This window comes from Mus caroli, unplaced genomic scaffold, assembly GCF_978045245.1.
Source record: "Mus caroli unplaced genomic scaffold, Mus_caroli_1 scaffold_4, whole genome shotgun sequence".
Taxonomy (NCBI): Eukaryota; Metazoa; Chordata; class Mammalia; order Rodentia; family Muridae; genus Mus; species Mus caroli.
In genome coordinates, this window is record NW_028227259.1 from 107,620,486 (window position 1) to 107,638,647 (window position 18,162).

At 44.5% G+C, this 18,162-nt stretch overlaps 1 protein-coding gene across 2 annotated transcripts in view; it reads left to right on the forward strand.

Annotated features, from left to right (window-relative positions):
* Positions 1 to 286: 286 nt before the first annotated feature.
* Ptpn13 (protein tyrosine phosphatase non-receptor type 13) overlaps positions 287 to 18,162 on the forward strand; it is a 175,152-nt gene continuing 157,276 nt past the window's right edge. For both annotated transcript variants that reach the window (XM_085836937.1, XM_021162112.3), the window contains exon 1: positions 287 to 621. The gene's annotated coding sequence lies outside the window, so the exon portion shown is untranslated. The remainder of the gene's footprint in view (positions 622 to 18,162) is intronic.

Below are 18,162 nucleotides of genomic sequence, written 5' to 3' on the forward strand. Positions count from 1 at the left end.
GGAGAGTGCACACAGCAAAACCCTGCCACGGCGCCATCGACCCCAGCGCGGGGCTACAAAAGAAGAGTGAGGAGTCCGACCCAAGGCACCGGTTGTCATGGCAACCGGGGCGCAGGTCTCCCCAGAGACTCGGTCCCAAGGGAGGAGGCGGGGCGGGGCTCCAGGCGGACCAATTGGGAGAAGCGGAGCGCAGGGTCCCGGACCTGCGGTCCTGTCCGCGCGCGGGCGGGGTTGACTGACAGGGCAAGGGGCGGGGCCGGTGCGTCGGGCCGAGGAGGAGCTGCGCGCCGCGAGGAGCTGGGCCGGGCGCGCCGGGGTGAGGGTGACACACCATGGTCACAGTTCTCGCAGGTCTCCGCGCCGCTGCCGAGCAGCGCTCCCCGGCTCTCTCGTCCGCCTCAGCCTCCTGGACAGCGCCGCGCGCGGGCGGCCGTTATTGAGGCGCTGCGAAGTCGCGGCGGGCCGGCGGGAGCTCGGCGGGGGTCGCCGCCCGGCGATGCTGCTTCTGTCGCCGCCGACCCTCTCTGCGCACGCCCGAAGCAGCTCGGGGAAGAAGAGGCGGCGGCTCTCGGTGCCCGCGCGCTGCGCTCCGGTCGCCGCACCGGGGCTCCCCACGCGCCGGTAAGAAGCACGCGTGGCCGGACCCGGGTGGTGGGATGTGCGGGCCTCTGGGACGTCCCTTCGGCTCCCCTCGGTTCGGATGGTGGCATCCCTGGTGCGCCGAGGGCGGGGAGCGCGAGCTGCTTGCAGTTTCATCCTGGTTGAGACCCCCGAGTGGGAGGGAGCGACGGGCTGTGGGCCACAGCCAGTGACGCTGCCCCGTGGAGCTGGTGCGGACAGCCTTGCGCCGAGCGCGCGGTGGGAAGGGCTCCCGGAGTCTGTTTCTAATTTCTGTAAATGATTGTGGACATGGTGTGGTTAGAAGCCGCCCAGAAGAATGTGTCTGTGTAAGGGCTCGGAGAAGGGGGTAGGGACGGGGACAGGCCCTAGTAAAGTTTGCTTCTCTCTGCTGCAGGCCAGCCTTTCTTTCTCCACTTTGCTCGATAACGTGAGCGCCGAGAGCTGCAAAGTTAAAAGTTAAGCCAAAGTCAAAGAACTTTGGAAATTTAATTTCCTTCTGTTGTGTATTGGAGAAGCGAGGATGGGGAGACACGGGAGCGAGTCACAGCATTGCAGGTTTCTTTCCCTGTGTAAGATCGACACCTCCCTGTATTCGCGACTAATCTTTTAGACAACCTTCTGTCATTTTCGCTTAATTGCATCTTTGAAATAACAAACGCGGTGACTTCATAGGTAGCTGCCTGGAGCTGAGTTTACCTTTCCGAAAATGGGGCAATTGGGTTTGTTTTCAAGGCGGGACATACAGAAAATGTGGGACACCTGATATGTGGGTTGAAGGACGCTGCTAACTAATTAGGAAGATTTAAAAAGGTCTGTCTAGAGAGCTTATTAAAGGACGGGAAGAAAAAAAGTACCTGTATTATGAAACAGGCGTTGGTATTTTCCCAAATTCTTGAACTGGGTTGGCAGGGTCGGGGTGAAAACCTGCTTCATTTTCATTGGCTGCCAGTAGTGGTGATGAGGTACAAGTTATTTTTCACTTGCATTTTTTTTTTTTTACTAAGTTCATAAAGATAGTGGCTCAGTAAATTAATATATTGATAGATAAGTTACCAGTCCCACATGTGTTTTGCAGTGTTTTTGGAACATCATGTTCTAAATTTGATGGTCTCCAGGTTTCCAGGGAGTACCTGTGGGGAGAAGGGAGACAGCTATTAGAATTTAAAGGTAGAAACTATTAAGGCTTCATTAAGAAGGGTACATTTTATGGTGTCTTTCACTTTCAACGTTAGAGAACCGTGGCCCCTTTCTACCATTGGATTTATCTTTGGATTTACACTGTCCCACCAACACTTTCCTAGTGGTATCCAGGCCCGCCCCCGACCCCCCCCCCCCCCCTTTTGAGGCTGATTATCAACATCTAAAAATAAACAGTTTTCATGATGCCTGTAAACACACACACACACACACACACACACACTAAAACCAGGGTCAGTTTGAAGGGCAGATTTGAATACCACAATAGGGTGCAAAAGTTGTAAAACTTGTTTTATCTTCTTTTTTGTTTGCTTTTAGAGATGACTCTTTTTTTATTTTTATTTTTTTTGGTTTTTCGAGACAGGGTTTCTCTGTGTAGCCCTGGCTGTCCTGGAACTCACTTTGTAGACCAGGCTGGCCTCGAACTCAGAAATCCGCCTGCCTCTGCCTCCCAAGTGGTGGGATTAAAGGCGTGCGCCACCACGCCCGGCTTAGACTTGACTCTTAAGTGCAGGATTTCACCAGGAGAATTGGCTAGCCATTTATTTTGGGGTGTTTAAAAGGTGTACATGGGGGAGGGAAAGCGTTGTGAGCTGGCAGGCCCTTATGCAGGCTAGGTGAGTGCTCCCGCTGCATGGAGCCGCATACCCTGCCCCTAAGTCTTTATCTCATTGAGCTTATCTTTTATTTAAGAGAAATGAGTCTAGCCATGTTTCACCTTTAACAGATAAAGAGCCGGGCAGGTGAGCAGTGTTTCTGACTTCAATAGCTGACTGCTTTTACATCTTATCTTGTATCTGGGGGAAACTTCAACATAGTTATCCTTTTTCCTTCCCCCATTTCTTTCTGCCGTTTAAAAAAATTAAGATGTGAACCACTTTCATAGTGTAATCAAATATTTAATCGTCTTTAAAATCGAAGTGAAACACAACCATGCAGCAAGCCAGTCCATTTGTCAGCTCTTATTTTGGAGAGTGTTTTGGGAAGTCAGTACCTCTCTTCAGAACAGTGAGCTGTTTATCAGGCCTCTGATGGAACCCATGTCTGCGTTGAGTTCCTGTCACTTTAAAAGGCCCAGGAAATGAGGAAAACTGCTGCAGCTTAGGGTAGAGAGCTCTTCAGTACTGGGAAAGGTAGAATATTTGCAACTCAGCTCTGGCTTCTCCTCACCCCATCCCTCCTCCTCCCCTGCACGTTTTTCTCCACTTAAAATTTAAAGTGAGTCTTGCACACAGGAACTGTATTTTTAAAAGATAGTTTTCGCCGGGCGTGGTGGCATGCGCCTTTAATCCCACCACTCCGGAGGCAGAGGCAGACGGATTTCTGAGTTCGAGGCCAGCCTGGTCTACAGAGTGAGTTCCAGGAAAGCCAGGGCTACACAGAGAAACCCTGTCTCGAAAAACCAGACCAAACCAAACGAAAACAAAACAAAAAAGATAGTTTTCATCAGTAAGTGGATATCTGATTTTTTTTAAAGATTTATTTATTTTTATGCATATGAGTACACAGTAGCTGTCTTCAGACACACCAGAAGAGTGTATCAGAAACCATTACAGATGGTTGTGAGCCACCATGTGGTTGCTGGGATTTGAACTCAGGACCTTCTGAAGAGCCGACAGTGCTCTTAACTGCTGAGCCATCTCTCCAACCCAGATATCTGATTTTTAATGAGCTAAATTAAAGTTGTAAGTTTTGTGTATTATAACAGAACTGAGGGCAGCCTACTTTGGGAGAGGGGGGCCTTAAAATAATTATTGACTCTAGGGGAAAGTATATGTTTTTTTTTAAAGATCATCTGCTTGTTTTGTTTTGAGACAGGCTCTCTGCAGAGCCCCTGCTGTTCTGAGACTCATTGTGTAGATCAGGCCAGCCTGGAATTGACAGCTTTTGGCAGCCTCTGTCTCCTGAGTGCTGGGATTAAAGGTGTGCACCACCACGCCCTGTTCTAGAGCTTTCTATTCTGGTGTCATGAGCAACTGCTCTCTTCTGCCCACCCCCATTCCTGAATACTTGGCCATCACCAATAGCTTGTGAAGCTATGTAGGAAAGCAATCATTTAGTTATTTACAAAATCCTAAACAAAACAAGACAGTAACTCCTAAGTCATTTGCAAAATCCAACAAAACAAAATAGTAACTCCTAAGCCATAGTATATAAGCCACATCTTGTAGATGTGGTCTTAGACTTCCCATGCTTCCCTCTTCATTTGCTGTCTGACGAACAGGAACTTTCCCAAGAGGAGCTGGTTAGTTACTTGTGTAAATGCTTGACCAAAGAACCTGCTTTCCTATTGTTTGTGTGAAGTGTTTTCAAGCAACTGGAGCAGAGCTTGCTGAGGACTCCACAGCAGCGCCCAACTGTCTGGCAGAGGTATCCAAACGCCAGAGACCTGAAGTTTACATCTGTCAGCTGCCAATAATTTAAGTGTCTACCCTTAGCTTGAAGATGAAATTAAGTTTATGTGCAGACGGGGTCAAGTGCAAATGGACATAGTCTTGTTTAGCCTGTTTGCCTCCATGTTGCCCTCTTACAGAATGAAATAGCATGAAGCTGATGACTGTCTCCTCGGGTCACCTCTGAAGGTCTAGAGCAGATGTTCTCAACCTTCCTAAGGCCTTGACCCCTAGACAGTTGTGGTGACTCTAAACCATAAAATCATTTCATTGTTACCTCATAACTAATTTTGCTACTGTTATGAATGACAATGTAAATATAAGCAGGATATCATATATGTGACCCCTGCTGAGACCCACAGATTGAGAACTGCTGGTCTAGACTGTAAATCATTGAATGTCAGAGCATCGTTTGTTTTGTTTGTTTTTTTTACTTGAATCTGGGTTGTCAAAGGCCACAATGTCTACCTCATGAGCACCCATGTTTCATTTCTAGCTTAGTGGTACCCAGCTGTGCTGTACCTTAGAGTCACTTAGATTTTAATACTTCATATGCTCAGACATTAGCCCATATTAAATAAAACAGTCCTTAGGATAAGATCCAGGCACCCGATTACACCTTACCAAAACTTTGGGAACCAGTGCTCTGGCCTCATCTACACAGTATAGAAAACCTGATTCTCATAAAGGCTGCAGGATTTTGGTGCCACAGTCTTCTCTGTGTATAAGTATGCTATGCTTGTTCATGAGAGCGCCTGCATGCGCACTCGTGTATCGCCTCCGAGTCAGTTTTCCTCCGATTTATCATTTAAGCTGTGTGCAGTCCTATTTGCTGTCTTCTCCAGTGCTGGGGGAACGCCTGGAGACCTGCGCATGTCAGGAAGCATGCTACCACTGACTCCATTCCCATTAACATTGCTTTCATCTGTGTGAATGAGGGAGTATTTTGCCTGCATGCATGTATGTGTACCATGTTTGGGTCTGGTCCATGGAGTCCAGATGGAGAGACCCTGGATACCATGAAACTGGGATTCCAGACACTTGTAAACTTTCACGTGAGTGCTGAGAACTGAGCCTGGCTCCTCTGCAAGAGCAAGAAGTGCTGTAACCCCTGAGCCACCTCTCTAGTCCTTCAAGATTGTTCCTTTTTAAAAAGGATAAATGCCATGTCCTTGTCATTTTATTAATACATCCTGTTCACTGACGATTGCACTGGGGTATATAATGCGTTCCAGTTACGATTCCCTCACCTCTGATCTCCCTCCCACACCTGCCAGTCTCTTTTTCTTTACAAACCTCTTTCCCATATTTGTGACTTTTTGTTTTGTATCTCACAGAGTTTTAGCAGGGCTGTCCCTGTGACCACCGGTTTTTAGCTCTCCACCGGAGCCTGGCGCACTCGCAGTGCCGCCACTGTGCTTTCTCTTGCTCCCCACATGTTTCAACTCGACTACATCTGATACTGACTAAAACCCAAATGTCTGAGCACACCTTTGAGGGATATCACCCCCCCCCCCCTTAATTAAAACATTTTAAGTGGGAAGACTCCCTTCTAACCCAGATCTTTGGGGTGAGAAGATCCACCTTTCATCTGGATCACATGTTCTGCTGACAGTCTATGTCAAGGCCATGGCCAACGGGAGTGTTTCATCTTTGCCTGCTTGCTATTGTACTCGCTGGGAAGTCCATTCCTTCACTAGATTAGAACCTACTGTAGACCGGCATATACTGAAGACCAGCTGAGACATTCAACCTCATAGACTGATTCTGGATTCTGAGGCCATTGTTGGATTAGCTGGACCATAGCCTGTAAGCCATCCTAATAAATTCTGTGTGTGTGTGTGTGTGTGTGTAATGTGTATATGTATATATTTCCCACCTGTAAGTTCTGTTCCTCTAGAGAACCATGCCTAATACTTTCCCAATAAGCAACAGGGCTAACAGGGCTATGGTACTCCTTCCCCATTCCCCACTGACTGTTGGCGTGGATGGAGTTTCTATAGGCCTGGTAGTCATGCTTAGAAAACAGCATTGTGTAGTACCTCTCTTTATCTTCTAGATTTCACAATCTTTGTCCCCTGTTCCGCCATGTTCTTTGAGCCCTAGAAGGGTGGTGTAATTGTTTAGGCTGAGTCCTCAAGTGGCCTTTATTATCAGCATCTTATGCAGCCATAGGTTTCTGCATTTCTTTCTTTTCATTGCAAAAAAGAAGTGACCTCTGAATGAGAATGTCCTTGTATGCTCAGATGTTTGAGTATACGCTTTCATTTGGTGTTTGGGTAGGTATGGGAAGTGTGACCTTGCTGGAGGAAGCATGACCCTGGGGGGCAGGCGGCCTTGAGGTTTCAACACCCCCCCCCCCCCCCCCCCCCGTGCCTCCTGCCTTTGGCGGGATGGGCTGACTCCCTCTCTTTCTGCAGTTGTAAGCCAAAATAAACTCTTTCTTAAGCTTCTGTGGCCTCCACAGTGTCTTGTCATAGCAATAGAAAAGTCACTGATACAGAACCTTTCTCTGATTAAGGCTAAATGGCCTTTGTTTGTAGGTATAAACATTAATGTTTAGAATGTGTTTTGAAGGTATTAATTCAACCAAGCAGCAGTCCAAGGTTTCCTCCTCCCAGGCCTTAAGGCCTCCATCATCATTGGTTTTTTGCACTGGGTATATATACATACATATGTGTGTGTGTGTATATATATATATATATATATATATATATATTTTGCACTGGGTATATATACATACATATGTGTGTGTGTATATATATATATATATATACACACATATATATTTTGCACTGGATATATATACATATATATGTATGTATGTGTGTGTGTGTATATATATATACATATACATACATACATATATATTTTGCACTGGGTATATATACATATATATGTGTGTATATATATATATACATATATATGTGTGTATATATATGTATGTATACATATACGTGGGTGTGTGTGTATATATATGCAAAACATATATAGTGTATATAGTGCAAAACATATAAATAGTATATAAATATATAGTACTAGGGCATGGATTCCCTCTTGTGGAACAGGCCTCAAGTGCCGTCATTAAGCAGTAGTCTACCCCATAACAACTGCACCACTATTCTTTCAGTGGGTACATCTTGCCTGGTACCTACAGGCCAGTATTGTACTGCCCAAGGTTCCTACTGGATAAGACCACTGATGCTCTTACTCCCCAGTAGCCTGTGCACACACAACACCATGCAGCTCTATGAAAACCAGCTACAGGGAGAAAGCTGCTAGCTCAGTTCCAGCTTGATGTGTCTGTAGCTTACATCCGAGGTGTGTGCTCAGCTCACCCACAGGTTCTGAGGAACTGGTTCTGGTGAGTAACTTTTCTAGTGAGCTCTTTCTTGCTCACCTCCAAACCATGTTGGAGGAAAGGGTTTATTTGACTTAGATTTTCATAGTTCATCATTGAGGGAAGTCGAGGCAGGACTGAAGCAGAGGCTACAAGGAATGCTGCTTATTTGCTTGTTCAGCAGCTTTTTAATACAGCTCAGGGCCACCTGCCCAGGACTGTACCACCCACAGTGGGCCCTCCTACAGGATTATTAATGAAGGCGTGCCCACAGGTCAGATCCTCTGTAGAGATACACTCTTCCCAGGTGCCTCCAACTTGGGTTAAGTTGACAAAAATTAACCAGCGCAGTAACCAAGAGAAATGACAAGAATCTGTATCGCTTCTGGGAGCTTCTGGGACCCACTGAGGTATCCGACATTTGGCACTGGGTAGTTTTAGTGACTTTTTACCTAGAACTAGCATTGACTTGGTTCTTTCTGTTGCTTTCAAACTGTCTGTTTTTAAATTGGGTTTCCAGACAGCAGGTTACTGAATGCTTTTCCATGCCCCTTTGTTTTGGTTAACCCTCCCATTCCTTTAGTTTCTCTGCTTGATTCTTGCCCCAGCATTTTCTCTCTCCCTTCACCTCACCTACTACTACTGTGACTCTCACTGAAGGCAACTCTCCACAGCACACACGCTGGACACCAGCATTACCACTGTGCCTGGTTCTAACATGGTTTCCTGAGTGCTCTAAATCCAACTGAATAGCTTAATTCCTCTCAGATGCTAAGCTTCACATGTGGAAATGCAATGCCCCAAACCCCCAAAATAGAAACAGTCCTCATTCTGCCTCCAGCGTTGGGATCAGAGAGCGGTTTCGAGAGTTTCCTTTTGAAGGAATCTCTCTCTCTCTCTCTCTTTTTTTTTCTCTCTTTCTCTTTTTTCTAATTATGCCCAGGAAAACTCTTAGTTATCCAACGACATGATCAGATTTTCAAAAAGAAACTCTTATTTGGTGTTAACATGAGCACACAGATACACAGATTTAAGAGTGACTTTGTGCCTCATCCCCAAAGCCTTCCCTTTAGAGAAAAAAGATTCCCAGAGGATTTTAGGAAATTGGAAGCTGACACCAAACCTTTGAGTTTAATGGTGACTGCCACGTGTCCCCTGCCGATGCCCAGCTTGAAAGAAGTGGTTTAATTTACCCTCCTGCACATATACTTGGGACTCCTAGAAGGATGGCCTTTGTCAAGGTTTCATTGTTTTAATGTAATCTTAGTATAAATGAAAATATATTAAAACTCTGCTGTCTCGGTAGGCCATTCTTTTTTTTTTCATATACTCTTTTCTGCTCCACAGGTGATACAGTGTTGCACACAGAATATTGGATCCCACAGATAACTGTAGTTTTGTTTACAGTACAGCCCACGATGGCTACAGATTCAGTATATATCCTTGATTGACCTTCAACTCGTGATCCACCTGCCTCAGTGGCGGGGCTACAGTGTACATACACAACCACAAGTTCTATGGTCATTGAATAAAAAAGAATCATTCTTACTGAACTAGGTTAGAACAGTTATGCACATGACATTAGAGCAAAGGCACTTGAAGTTGCATTTTGCTTTGTGTTTTGTTGAAAAAATGATATGGGACTTATTTAGAATAAGAGAACTTTTTCAAGAAGGGTAGTTCCCCTTGTTACTGTATTGTTTTCCCTTCTAGAGAAGTAGAACTTGGAGATACTTCAGCTGTCCACTGAAGTAAATAGTGTTTAAAACATTTACCTGAACAATCCCGTACAATCCAGCTTTTAAAGGAAGAGAATAATTAGTAACTTGCAAGAAGCATTTCGGCTTGGGGTAACCCATGATCCTGTCTGTATCTTTCACATGCCTGACATGGGAGCTGATTGTAATCGAGGACTCATTTGAACACAGTATTGATTATACTCAGTTCTCACACATGCTGTTTTATTTTTATGCTGCTTTTTATGTCTAGCTCAAGAAATGAGTTTATGGTAAGGATTCATACGTAATTTATCTTTCTCAGATTATAGAAATTTATCAAAGCCTTAAAAATCCCCCCTTTTCTGTAATTCATGTAATAAGTTGGAAATAGCAGCCTTTTTAAATCTTAAAAAAAAAAAAAAATTAACAAAGCAATTCAGTAACTGTAAAGGAAACCTTAGTTCAGGGATTCAGATCTAAATGGAACAAACCACACTGTGACCTGGAGTTCAGCCTGGCTAAGTGGGTGTCCTATGTAAAAATGAGTGACAAGTGTTACCATATAGTTCCCAGTAATACCAGTTAATATGTCAGTCTGGTGTATTCTCCTGTGCTTATGTTTATAGTACAGAATGTTTAGAGTCACAGTAAATAAATGTCCATCCGGGGATTTCGAATAGATCCTCAATATTAAGGTATAAGGGGGAATTTACTTGAAATTTATTTATTTATTTATTTATTTATTTATTTATTTATTTATTTATTTATTTGAGACTGTGTCTCTGTAGGCCTGGTTTTAAAGGCGTGTGTGCTACCACGCCTAGCTACTTAAACTTTTTTTTTTTTTTTTTTGGTTTTTCGAGACAGGGTTTCTCTGTGTAGCCCTGGCTGTCCTGGCACTCACTTTGTAGACCAGGCTGGCCTCGAACTCAGAAATCCGCCTGCCTCTGCCTCCAGAGTGGTGGGATTAAAGGCGTGCGCCACCACGCCCGGTGCTACTTAAACTTTTAAACAAAGTATTTTAATGTTGTTTCCTAATGTGCCACACTCAGTATACAACAACTACGAAGTAAATGCAGCAATTTTAAAGATTTATTGATTTTATTTATGAGTACACTGCAGCTGTCTTCAGACACAGCAGAACTGGGCATCAGACCCCATTACAGAGCCAACATGTGGTTGCTGGGAATTGAACTCAGGACTTCTGGAAGAGCAGTCAGGGCTCATAACCGCTGAGCTCTAACCCAGTGCAGCAATTTGAAATAACATTTTCTGTAAATCTTTCTTGAAATTTATAGAGCACATCAAACCCCTTACTTCAAAGGGATGCATGCCAAGCTCTAAGTAAGACACAGTTCAGATGTAATTCATAAAGACTACACTGGGATAGGGGCATTGTCTTTCTGCCCAAGTGGGTGCTTGACAACACTGCTGTGGATGGGTGGCTCAGAGTTCTCTAGAGCAGTCGTTGTGCTGTGTAAGGTGAGCTAGCTATATAGTATTCTCACAGTGTTCTCATAGTGCTCCGCTGTTCCTGTTAGGTACCCCCCAGTCTGCTGATGCACAGGGACCCAGGTTCTCCCTCTGCTCACTCAAGATCCTTTTCAGTGAACTACTTGTGCTATTTCATACGGCAGTGAGAAACTGCAGTGGGTAGCTAATGCAAGAAACCCAATGTAATAATGAGCTATGGTTGACTGGGATTTTTCTTTATTAATCACAGAATCTGGGCATAATCCTTTGGAGCTGGTTTGGCAGCTTCTGAAGATGTCATCGACTCTCTAGACATCTGCTTTCCTTCTCCGTTTCTGTACTGCAAAGGTTTCATCTTCAAAATGGCTTCACGGTTGTTTGCAAAATGGCTGCCAGCATGGAAATGTCAACCTTGCAGGCAGATATCCTTCGGATGAAGTGGGAAATCTTACATAGTATGCCTTTCCTCATCCAATGACTTTCATTCTTTTGGAGACCCCAACTTGTTAGGGAAACTGAAAGTTGTAGGTTTTTTTGGGGTAAACATTTGGTTGTGTTAAACAAATTAGAGTAGATATTGGGAATCCAATGACTGTTCTCTCTGGACTCTGCATCCTGTGTGTCTGTGTCTGTGTTTTGTTTTTGAGAGAGATCATCTTGTAGCCCAGGCTCGCCTTGAAGTATTTGTTCTTTGTTATCTCACCAGAGCTAGGATTACATTTGTGGGACCGCACAGGACTTATGGGGGGACCTTGAACACTGCACATGTCCCTTGGGGAGTCTAGCTTATGACTGTAAGGCCACTTGGTACCTTTGTCTTTTGCATTATTTGTATCTCATTCTTGGAAATGTATCATTCATGCATGCAGCTGATCGATCCGTCAGCACTTGGCCTACTACTGACCCACTAAGATGAGTTAGTGCTAACATTTTAAGGTCAGTGTCTATTTGTAGCCATTCATAAATGTTTAGTTCTCGTGGAAATGGAATCTGGAGTGTCATGCTTTGCTTATTCACAGTCGGAGGGAAGTTAGGAAGCAGAGCAGACAGAGTTTACATTTCTGAGTTTAGGTAGTCCTCAGTTTGAGTTTTAGCTCTTAGCCTAGTGATTTTGATTGATTGTTTCTGAATTTGTTTTGTAAAGTGGAAAACATAGTATCTACTCGATAAAGTTCTGTAAGCATTTTTTTCCTTTGGTTTTTCCAGACAGGGTTTCTCAAAACATAGTATCTACTCGATAAAGTTCTGTAAGCATTTTTTTCCTTTGGTTTTTCCAGACAGGGTTTCTCTGTGTAGCCCTGGCTGTCCTGAACTCACTCTGTAGACCAGGCTGGCCTCGGACTCAGAAATCTGCCTGCCTCTGCCTCCCGAGTGCTGGGATTAAAGGCATGCACCACCACGCCCGGCATAAGCTTTATTTTTGAATGACAAATTTATAAATGGTTAGCCAAGCCTACCAGTTGAGTTTGTAAGAGATCTTTGCTGTCATCTCATACTTCTGTATGCCTGAGGAAATCGAAGTTGAAGGAACATGGCCACAGAGCTGAGCCAGAGCCTGTGTTATCTCTCCATCACTCAGGGTTTAGATCTGGTTTACCGAGTTCTGAGGAGGCCTGCCTGTGCTTTTGCTATCAGATTGGTTTTTTCCTGTGAGTTTCTTTACTGCTTGTGCCTAAGCTACTTTAGGATTAAAAAGGAGACAAGATGTGTGACCCTTTGAAGATGGGACTTGAGGCCTTCAGGCATGAGAAAACCAGCTCTCAGTATCTGTTGATTGTAGCTAAGACAGCAACAGTCGTAAATGGTTCTGTAAATCATTGTTCTTTATGTAATCAGTTTACAAGACTGAAGACTTTGATTGGCTACTTTGTGTTTAAGACTACTTTATTTTGAGAAATACTGGAAAAAGAGAGGGTGGATAAAGAAAGAAGGTGGAGGGAGGGAGGAGAATGAGAGAGAAGAAAAGAAAAGGATGGCTTTTACCCCAGAACTCAAAAGTCTAGTTTTTTGGTTTTTTTTTTTTTCTCAAAGAAAAGATAGGAAACCATTGTTTATTGTGCAAAAGTAAGCACAATAAAAGTTCTCACAAATAAAGCGTGGGCTGACGAGAAGAGAGGACTCACGTGGGAAATGACACTTGTGGCCCTTGAGAACGAGTTTGTGGCACTTGGGAAAGAGCTTGCTGTGTCCTAGAGCAAAGCGGGAGAGAGAATGTGGGAGAAAGGAAGTGTCAGGCCGGAAGTGCTGTGGGGCGTGGGGTGGGGCAGGGGCGCTTGAGAAAGTGGAGAGACGGAAAAGGCCAAACCCTGGTTAAAGACCAGGGAAGTCTAATACCGGTGCCTTGGGGAGTCAGTGATTCCCGCTGCGGGCTGCCAGTGAGGTCAGAGTGGAGACAAAGGGCTGCTGGGAGAGTCTGATCCCTGAGCCGAGGGGCTGCGGAAGAGGGAGGAAGCTGTGAAAGAGATTGCACTGCGTGCCCTGCAGAGAGTTGAATGGTCTGGGAGGGTGCAGAAGATAAGAACAGTCGCTATTCTTACCAGGGAAGTGCTAGTCTTCGAGATTCAGAGAGATTGCCAGGAGCGCCTGTCCCGCCCCTCCTCCCCCGCCCCCCAGGCTCTGTCTGGAAGGAAAGGAGTGAGGTTTAGGTGGACGTATTGCTGTAATCAGGACTGCTTTCCCCTGTGAAATGAAGGGAAGGTGCAAAGTGGAAAGCGCTCTATCCAGCACTTTGTAAACTTACACCGTAAGCCAACTATTGGGTGGATTAAATTTATTTAACCTTGTTCTTCTGTCTGCCAGTTGTCAGAACAGATCAAATGTGTAAGGTATTTGCTTCGTTGAAAATGCTTGGTAATAAATTGCCGCTTAATTCACTTAATCTAGGCCTGGAGCTTGTGTTTCACATGAACCAGACAAGCTGTAAATTCAGAAACAGTTTAAATGAAGACAAATCCCGTCCCGTTGTCCAGCGTTCTGCTATCATAGCTGGGTTTAATTTGCCATTAGAGCAGTTGTGCTGTCAGCCTGTGTGCTTATTTATTGACAGTGATAATCACTAGGATTCAAGTCTCAAACAATTGGTAATGCTTTCTGAAAATTGCTTTTACTACAAGAGTTTTCCGCCCTCTTGGAGATTAACATTGGCCTTGGTGTGTGTTTTCTAAAAGTTTTGAAGTGAATCCTTAACTTTCAGTTTAAATCCAGCTAAATGTTGTATCTGGTACATCATTACATGTGAGCCAATAAGCACTTGATGTTTACTTTGTTTTTGTTTTTTTCCAGACAGGGTTTCTCTGTGTAGCCCTGGCTGTTCTGTAGACCAGGCTGGCCTCACACTCAGAAATCCACCTGCCTCTCTCTGCCTCCAAGTGCTGTGATTAAAGGCGTGCGCCACCACTGCCTGGCACTGTTTACTTTAAAAACACTTTAATTTATTGTGTGTGTATGGGTGTGAGTTTTGTATGCTCATGAGTGTGACATAGCACGTGTGGAAGTCGGAGGACAACTCTGGAATTGTTCTGGGGATTGAACCCAGGTCGGGCGGCTTAGCAGCAAGCGCCTTTACATTGAGCCCCCTCGCAGGCCCCTGAGCTACATATTTCATTTTCAGAGACACACGGGATTCCTTCACTGTCTACCAATACTCAATTGATTACTTCTGGTGACCTTGTTGATTCACTTCATCTGGTAACTGCAGATGTGATATAAGGTTCAACAATGTCATCCCCACTAGCCAAGTCATGAAGGAAGGGTCTACGTACTTGCCTCAATTAGTAAGGTGTATCTAATAGTCTTCTAGTGCACTGCCTTTGCTCTGAGTTTTTAAAAAAAGCTATTTTTTAAGGTTTTGAAAAATTACATTTATTGTGTGTGTGACACATACATATGAATGACACAAGCTATTAGCTGTCTTTGTACCTGTCTTGTGAGGTGGCTGCTTGTCCTGGTTAAAGTCATCTCAGAAGAGGAACCTCATTGAGAAAGTGTCTTCAGCGGATTGCCTGTAAGGAAGCCTGCAGGGCATTTTCTTGACTAATGATTGGCATGGGAGGGCTCAGCCTGAGGGCGGTGCCACCTCTGAGCAGGTCGGTCATTGGTGGTATAAGAAAGCAGGCTGAAGCCGGGCGTGGTGGCGCACGCCTTTAATCCCAGCACTCGGGAGGCAGAGGCAGGCAGATTTCTGAGTTCGAGGCCAGCCTGGTCTACAAAGTGAGTTCCAGGACAGCCAGGGCTACACAGAAAAACCCTGTCTCGAAAAAAAACCAAAAAAAAAAAAAAAAAAAAAAGAAAGCAGGCTGAGCAGTGGTCTCTGTTTTAGTTCCTGCCTCCAGGTTTCTTCCTTGAGTTCCTGACTTGGCTTCTCCTGGATGATTGACCCATCTGTAAACCCCCTATCGCTACCCCACCCAAGTTACTTTTGGTCCTGGCATTTTATCAGAGCAATAGAAACCAAACTAAGATACTGCCATTAATCCTACTTTATAGATGAGAACATGAGCTCAGAAATAATTAGCCCCCACAGGTCACACTGCACATTGATAGGGATCTGAACCCAGGTCTCTCTGACTCCCCAGTCAAATATCTTTTCCATAATTTCTCATGTAATTAGTGTCTTGAATTGAGCCGTGTGATGGAATAGGGTCAGAAAGTGATCTCAAAATTTGCAGCGATGGGTGGGATCTGGGCACTCTGACTTAGAACCTACCTTTATACAACATTCCACCAGTGTCTGTTGTGTGCTTTTCAAGGTCTTGACCCACTCACACGTCATGTGTGGTCGCAGCATTGAGTGCCTACAGAGCTAGGAAAGGAAGAAGCTCATAAAGAGGCTGTGAGAATGGTAGATCTCCAGGTGCTCCTTACAGTGCTGGCCAACAGTGATATAAAATTAGGACCAACAGAGTGTGCTTACAGGAAAGGAACGGAGGGAGAGTCTTTAAATTCTTATGTGTATTCTTGTGGTCAGCAAGAATTTGTAATAAAGAACTTTGCTTACATGAAAAGTTTCACGCAAAGGTTAGAAACTGGGGGAGGTACCCAAAACAGTGATTGTGTAAGCGACTATTAGCTTGTGAAGAATCTGTTGAATTGAGAAACGGATTATTATAATATTTGACTTGAAGATGCCTTTTAATTATGAAGTAGGTTAATTGATTCCCGTGTATTGTGTGATTCAGGCAAAGTCTTTTACTATGTAAACAAGAAGTACCTGAGGCTGGCTGACTGCATTACAAAGAAGTTTAGGTGATAACATTATCAACAGCTTCTGAAATACTCTGCTTAATGTAAAAGCTTCATCCCTGAGGGCAATTTATGGCACATGGTTCTGTTGTCTTCTTTCTTACAGATATCCGAAGTTGAGGTGTCACTATTAATTTATGCAAAGCAATGCAGAAAGTAAGTGGGAAAGCCCACGCTGTGTCTACACAGTCTAGTTCCATGCCTGGATACATGAATACTGCACACTAAGTTTTTCAAGGGAAAACCATGCCTAGCTGAGTTGGGGGCTGGAAGCAATGAACTTAGTGAGCTTAGCCTATAGCTTTGGCCACCCCACACTGGGCACCCCATGTGTCTGAAAAGGTCTCTGTTTTGTTTGGCAGCTGCTACTGACAAGCTTCCTTTCCTTTTGAGTCAGCTCTCTCAGGAAGCGCGGGTTCTTACTTTGCTCTTCATTGGATGGAGAGGTGGGGTTTGCACGTAGAGTTCCGCCCCCTTCAGTCTTTTTCTACCTTTCATTTCCGTTCTTAGGAATCATGTACACAGGCAGCAAGTTCACATGATCGATCGCACGACTCTCTCCTAAAACAACCTGGTTGCTGTCCACAGGGAGACAGGGGCCATGTAGACTTAAGTAAGTGCAGTGGATGTTTATTCTGTAGCATCTGACCTGCATCTCTAGAGTAAGAAATCTGTGCACTGTATGGCACTGACAGAATCTGTCACCTTCCTCCTTTACACCTAGGTACCCACCCCCCCCACCCCCCCGCAAAGTGACTTTGTGCATCCATCCCTCCTTCCCCTGGTGTCTGTCACCTGACAGTAAATATGTGGTGCTGGAAAGAATTTCTGCATCGGAAGCCTTCCGTCCTTTTTGTTTTTTCATGGAATAGCATATACTTCTTTTTTCCCCCCTCACATTACCTAATTAGTCAATTTCTGACACTTTTGAACTATTACCACTACTCCCCCCACCCCCTACCCCCACACCTACTGCGGCATTTAAGTTGGAAAATTTCCTTATAATGGTGTTGCTAAATACTGTATAAAACTGAAGCTGGATAATTTTATCTGAATTTTCTTATAGAGGATTAGGGAGCAAACCCCAGCAATTCTCATTTATTTATTTATTTACATACATACATACATATTCTCACTGTAGTCTCACCTGGCTGGCCTGGAACTTGCTATATAGACCAGACCCAGGTTTTACAGAGATCTGCCTGCCTCTGCTGGTGTGCTGGGACTAAAGGCATACATGTCACACCCTGGCTTTATATTTTTGAATTTAAAAACTAAAATTGTATTATTATTGGTGTGTGTATGGTGCACGTGTGCATGCATGTATGTGCGTGTGCATGCTTGCCACCATGTGCATATTGAAATCGGACGGCAACTTCGGGCAGTTGACTCCTTCCACAGGGGATTCTGGGGACCATACTCGGGTCACAGGGCCTGCACAGTAGCACCTTTACACACAGAGTCATCTCACCAGCAAGGCAATTTTTAAAACCATGTTTGTTTTCCTGTTTTTGTTGGTTTAAGCGCAGGGACCAATACTAGAGACTTAGTATGCACTTCTCTTACTGTGTACCTCAGGTTCAGAGTCTCTTCCCTGCCTAAACACCAGTGCATTGAAAAGGACACACCTCAACGTAATCTTCTGATAACATAGTGTCAGCTTTTTCTAAGTACTCTCCATTGCGAACCTTCCAAACAGCCCCGATGTTTCCAACTGTGAGCCGCATCTAACTCGCCTTTTCTGTTTAAACCCTAGAGAACACTTCCTGGAGTCAGAAAGCATCTCTGTCACTTATAACTGTGTTCCAGATGTGGCTTCCCAAGGTTGCTCGGCCTGTGCCTCAGCAGGTAGAACCCGCTAGCCATATCCAAGGCCCTGGGTTCCATCCCCAGCTCTGGGTTAAAAAACAAAACCCATTTTAAAGCCAAATGTGGCTTCCTCTTTTCATGTAGAACAGCATATCTTTTCTGGGGATTCCCCCTCTTAGGGATTGGCTATTTTGATTATGTGTGTATGTATTTCTTTAAGTTAACAACATATAGTTTAATGTGTTGGGACATTACCATTCAGTTTTTTTTTTCTCATAAATATCCAGAGGAGGAGAAAAAAAAAAAAAAAGGCCTAGCACCTGAGCAGTACGATGGAGAGATTTGACAGTGAACGTGGACGCCCTGGCCT